The 6,074-nt window shown below is 38.9% G+C and overlaps 1 protein-coding gene across 3 annotated transcripts in view; it reads right to left on the bottom strand.

The window, feature by feature from the left end:
• The window catches only part of NCOA2 (nuclear receptor coactivator 2), a 271,444-nt gene that overhangs the window by 199,031 nt on the left and 66,339 nt on the right, over positions 1-6,074 (bottom strand). The window lies entirely within an intron of this gene.

Raw genomic sequence — 6,074 nt, 5'->3', positions numbered from 1 at the left:
CCAGAATAAATAAAATTTAAAAGGGGAAAAGATTAATAAGACCAACAATGTTGGATGTGAAGCAACTAGAACCCCATACATTGCTGATGGGAATGAAAACGTGTACAAAAACTTGAAAAACCAATTGGCAGTACCTACTAAAGCTCAACTTAACATTATTCTCAAGCCCCAGGATTTCAATCTTGGGTGTATACCCAAGAGAAGTGAGCATAAAACATGTATAAGGGGCTTCCCTGGTGGCGCAGTGGTTGAGAGTCTGCCTGCCGATGCAGGGGACATGGGTTTGTGCCCCGGTCCGGGAAGATCCCACATGCCGTGGAGCGGCTGAGCCCGTGAGCCATGGCCGCTGAGCCTGCACATCCGGAGCCTGTGCTCCGCAACGGGAGAGGCCACAACAGTGAGAGGCCCGCGTACCGCAAAAAGAAAGAAAAAAAAAAATGTATAAAACTAAAAGCACGTAAAAGAATGTTCATAGCAGCTATATTCTTAAAAGCCAAAAATGGAAATGATCCAGATGTCCATCAATAAGATGAATACAAAAATGTTAATACAGTCACATAATGGAAAGCCATACAGCAATGAAGAAGAAGAAATAAACACTGTGCTACAACATGGATGAATCTCACAGATGTAATGCTGGGGTAAAGAAGCCTGGTATCAGAGAGTACTTTCTATATGACTCTATTTTTATAAAGTTCAAGACTAGGTAAAACTACTCAAGGAGGAATCAATATCTATGGGGATAGACAGCAGAATAGTGGTTATCTTTGGGAGGATACTGATGAGAGGGGGCACACAGAGAGTCTCCTGGGGTGCTGGAAATGTTTTCTGTAGGGATCTGGGTAGTATTCACAAAGGTGTATACATATTTACACATATATACAAACTCATCTGAGTCATAGTCTGTCTTACCCCTTACTGGCTTCCTGGCCTTTATAAGTTACTTAACCCCGCTACTCCTAACCTTTTCCTGTATAGGATGGGGATAATACCTTTGATACAGGGTTGATATTTAGGTTATAAAACATTCAAAAAATGGCAATTACTATTATTACCTGTTTTTTTTATTTGCATCATCAGAGGAACATGGTGAAAGGCTTTACGAAAGTCAATAGTAAAAAGAAAGAACCTGCAGTCATGGGAAAAAATCAGACACAAGTTTTCAAAATCTGGACAGGTCTGATGCCATATAGTATAAAAGCAAAAACACAACTCAAAAAAATTCATGTGCAGTCACAAGAAAAGGAGAAATTTATGTAATCTTAAAAGGTGTGAATGTGTACAATACACTTATGAAAGATTTCAGTTGAAGTGGTTAGTTGTAAAAGCAAAGCAATTCTAACACCTAAGGCTTACCTGGAAAAGGCAGTTATACAAAGCAAATAGATAAGAAATTAATAATGTCTTATTAATTTTAGTACTTTTCTCTCCTAAATAAAAACTTTTAATTAGCTAATTTGTTTTAAAGCCTCTCATACTCCCATTTACTTAAGAATGGTCAGCACAGAAAACAGTTCTAACACTGAGGAGGGATTTATTTAATCCCAAATTGCTCATAACAGCATAGCTTTTAATTATAAAAAGCAAATTCCATGTTTAAATTACAACTTTAGCGAAAGTGTTATATTTTTAACATATTTTTTACTGGATTTTTTCTTATAATAATGGTCAAAAGTAAAATTGTTACTTATGAATTGTTTCTGCACATAGAAACAACAGCATAAAGCTTTCTTACTAAAACCAAACAAAACAGAATTCTAACTTGACCAACGCAATGCCAGAATGCTAAATTTAAAAGCTTAAAATAACCTAACACAATACAGTACAGCACATAAGTAACTGCAAAGGGTCATTTCAATATTCAAACTTTTACTACCGCTTGCACGAGTCTTTGAATTTATTCTGATTCAAAATTCTAGCTTGCTCAAATATAAAATGCTACTAAAAATGTTAAACTAATTTGAAAAACTACTACAACTGTATAAATTATACACAGAGATATTTTCCTTTTTACAGTTCTCTTCAGTTCACTAAGAAAATTTATAGCTAAAAGTAAATGAGATAATCCTGCTTTAAGCAAGTATGTCTAAAATTACTGCTATGTATTAATTTGTGTCAACTTTTTAAAAGCCTAACACTTTGATGTTATTTTCATAGCTACATTTTTTTCTGGCATTAAACTGCATACTAGCAGAAAAACCAAAGTAAAAATCAGACTTTATCCAAGTTCATTTTAAGCTAAGCTTTAATTTCCATTTAAGCTTTATCTTTCAAGGCTCACATTTAAATTTTCAAAACAAACCTCATACTCCATAAGGTAGCAATCAAATTATATTGTTAACAAAATCATTAAGATGTTACAGTCCTGGCAAAGGCAGTATGAAAAAAATGCATTTTCACACGCAGAAACAAGTTATAGTTTTAAACAATAAACCATGACTTACATCATGAAATGAATAGAGATGCTGAAAAGGTTAGAATGAAAGTCCCCTTCAGGTCAACAGAATTTACTTTTATACTCGTGTTTCATGAATTCCTTTACTAAGGTTTGAAAAAAACACCACTTATGAAAAGCAGTCACTATGTGATGATGGAGGCCATTTTAAGACTTGTAAATCAACTCTTTTACTAAAAGCACGAGTATATAGTAAACGGTAACTGGAATTCAAAGAGGTCGGGGATGAAGCCAACACAATTGCTTGTAGCTACAACTGGACAAAGTAAATACTCCAAAATTTTCAGATCTCTAGCAGTTTTTTAAAAAAGCTAGTCAAATTTTTTTTTTTTTTCAGTTAAAAACACAACTACACTTGTATCTGAGCAGAGAATATCTGTGCCAAGTTTAAGCCTACTATGAACTCAAATGGCTAGATCTGTAAGCAGGTTTAAAACTATGCTCAGTAATTAAAAGAAAACCACCTACACGTAAATATGTTCCACAATACCACGATACACTACAATATGACTGAGTCTATGTCAAGAATGCTGGTCTGACTAAAACCTTTTCCCAATTTATTCCTAATTCTAGATATAAAGATGAGTCTTTTTCTTTGGAAATTGATAGAAAATGCTACCAAAATCCCCTTTGACTGCTTTACTCATAAGTTTTGCTGTTGATACTACTGTTTTCTGGGGAGGGTGGCAAGTACTTCAAAAAAAAACACAAAACTTATAATGTGTATTAAGGTATATGACATAAGATATATTGCTATTTAAATACATTTTAACAGCAAATGTCATGCTTCAATCAAACTAATATTTTTTCCACTTTAAATAAATCACAAGTGACCAATGCTTGCTTTGGTGCTCTGAATACTCTAAGTCTATTTAATCTTTAAAGATCAAGCTCCAGGAGTCCATAGTTCAGAGAAACACATGCTTTACAAAACCTGGGAAATGGTTGCTTAATACAGAGAGGAGTAAAAAGCACTGAAATCATCACATATTGGAGGTGAGAAATACATTATTCTTCTTCACAGAGGACAGTGCCTATATTTCAGTCATTACCTTGAATCATCAAAGCAGGCTTGAAAGGAAAATGTTACTACCTTCATTTTACAAAAAGAAACGGAGAAAACTGAGTTTAAATAACTTGCCTAAGGTCTCACTGCTGATGGCAAAGCAAGGATTCAAACCTAAGATTTCACATTCCAAATTCCACCTTCTTTCCACTCTACCTTTACCCACTGCAATATTTGGTTGTCGCGTTTATCAAAGAGCCTGGCAGGACCAGTCTTTGCCAGCTGCTTGCAAGGCATGTTCAAAGACTGGACTCATTTATTAGCCGACGCCGATGAATGAATGAAAAGACTCAAAAGCAAACTGAACAAACTCAAGGACAGTCGCAAGCGTGCACTATTACATCGATGTGTATCCCGCCGTATACAGCGCCGGTGCTGTAAAATCCCCGCGGGGCTGCATCCTTCCCAGATCCCCCAGCTCTCCACTGCTACTGGATAGAAGGGTCTCCGGAACCCTCGGGGGCAAGTGTGAGGCAGTGAACTCTGCTCTGTCCTCAGCACTGGCCTGAGAGGTCAAGGCTCTCGCTTAGTCAAAGCAATGATTTCCCTTATAACCTGCTCAGCTGGGTTCTCTTTTGCAGACTGCCAGACGATGCGAATGTCCACTCGCAGCAAAACTATCACAGCGCGTTTCTGAAGCATCTGCAGTTCGCCAGCGTGCCGAGGCATGGAGGTTTGAGAACCACTGGCCTGGGCGCCTCTGAGGACATAGCCAACCAAGCCGGGACACTGACAGTGAGCTCGGCAGTCCTGAAAGCCACCAGGCCCTCCATCAGCTTGATCAGCCAGGCCATTTCACAACTACGTGCCCCTTGCCTGACCCATGGCATACCTATTTTCTAAGAGTGGGTATTACTGGTCAGTTATCCTGTCATGCAATAAATTCTTTTTCACACGTATGCTTATTAATTGTGAATTCCACTTCTTCCTTCCTTCTTTTCACCACTTCCTCTACTTCTTATCAATCCTCTCCTTTTTCTTTCTGCTACTACCCTCCTCCAGCTCTTCATAATTCCACCATTCAATAACCACTTCACTAACTAGTCTCTCTCTATAAACAGTCTCTTCTATATACTGCTGCCTAACCGATCTTTAAAAGGAGCTTTCACACGGGGAGGGGTAGTGTTTGGGGCTAGCAGATGCAAACTACGACATATAGAATGGGTAAACAACAAGGTCCTACTGTATAGCACAAGGAACCATATTCAATAGCCAGTAATAAACCATATGGAAAAGAATATGAAAAAGTATATATAAAAAAAAATAAAATAGCTTTCATCATGTCCAACTCTTTCAATAGCTCTACACTGTGAACTAAATCCATTCTTAACACCTCTGCCTAACTTTTAATGCCTAATTTGTATCCTCCCTAAATTATTTATCCAACCTAATTTCCTACTTCAGATGCACACCAAAGAACCAAATCGGCCTCTATAATTAAAAAATCACAAATCGGACCAAGCCAGCCCTCCTGCTTCCTAACCCTACATTTGCCAACTTGACCTCTGAGGATATCAAAACATGTCATTCCCACATTGGAAACTTTCAACAACTCCCCACAGCTTATGTAAATTCAAATTCTTCAATTAGACATTGAAAACTCTCCATGATCTGGCCTCAAAGTATCTTTCCCATCTTCTTCTTCCTACAACCAAGGGACATCCTGTTCTCTAATGACACGGGGGTCTCAGCCTTTCCTGGCAGAGATCAATCACCCTGGCCTTCCCTGTATCTATGTGTCACGATGCTCAGCTTGCATCCAGATCCCTGTTGGCTCTACCTGGTAACATCCTTCCCGTCTTTCGAGGCTCTGCTCCTACTCGTGACCCGTGATCTCACTTCTGAAAATTAGATCTCTCTAGTCTGTTTCAAACAAAACCTTTCTTTATACAGCTTATGAGGCCCTGTCTTGTATTTCAGTTATACTGGTCCGTCCACATGTTTCATCTCCTCTTTTAGAGCATGAAGCTCTTAAGGGCAGGGGGCTCCGGCTTGATCTTTACATCAATCCTAACAACTCGTCGTATGTAGCTCAGGACCTTTCTTGAAATACCTGTTAGACATAATAAATGCCTATAAATGGAGTGTATCTGGATCCCTGGCAAAGCCATCATATACTCTAGCTGGTAGACATGGTAGGAAATAAAATATAAGCAAAATGACCAAAAATTATCAGAAAGTCTCAAGATTATCAAAAAGTCAAGACTTTTAAACGTGGAGACTTGTGACAGCACTTAATATTTTCATCCTGCTCTGGTGGCATCAGTTACCTCTGCCCACATAAACCGTGGTCATTGCCTCACTCGCCCTGAACATGGTCCCCTCATTCCTGCCTCCGTGAGCTCTGCGCACACGGCCCCCCATACTTGCTCACCCCCCTCCCTTCAACGTCCACAATAAGCTTTCTCGAGAACCATGGGACACATTCACATTTGGGCCGCAACGTCTGTTCCCTAGAGAGCAGTGCTGAGGCCGTTGCTGTCGACCACGGCAGAGCCAGCTGCTACCAGAAAGTGTCTGCCTGCCAGTGAAACCACTGCACTAAAACAGCTG

The sequence above is a fragment of the Delphinapterus leucas genome, chromosome 17 (genome assembly GCF_059928025.1).
Source record: "Delphinapterus leucas isolate spDelLeu-1000000601 "Yukka" chromosome 17, BTC_Dleu_Yukka2, whole genome shotgun sequence".
Taxonomy (NCBI): Eukaryota; Metazoa; Chordata; class Mammalia; order Artiodactyla; family Monodontidae; genus Delphinapterus; species Delphinapterus leucas.
Note: the sequence above shows the minus strand (reverse complement) of the source record. Positions and strands in the feature narration are given on the sequence as shown.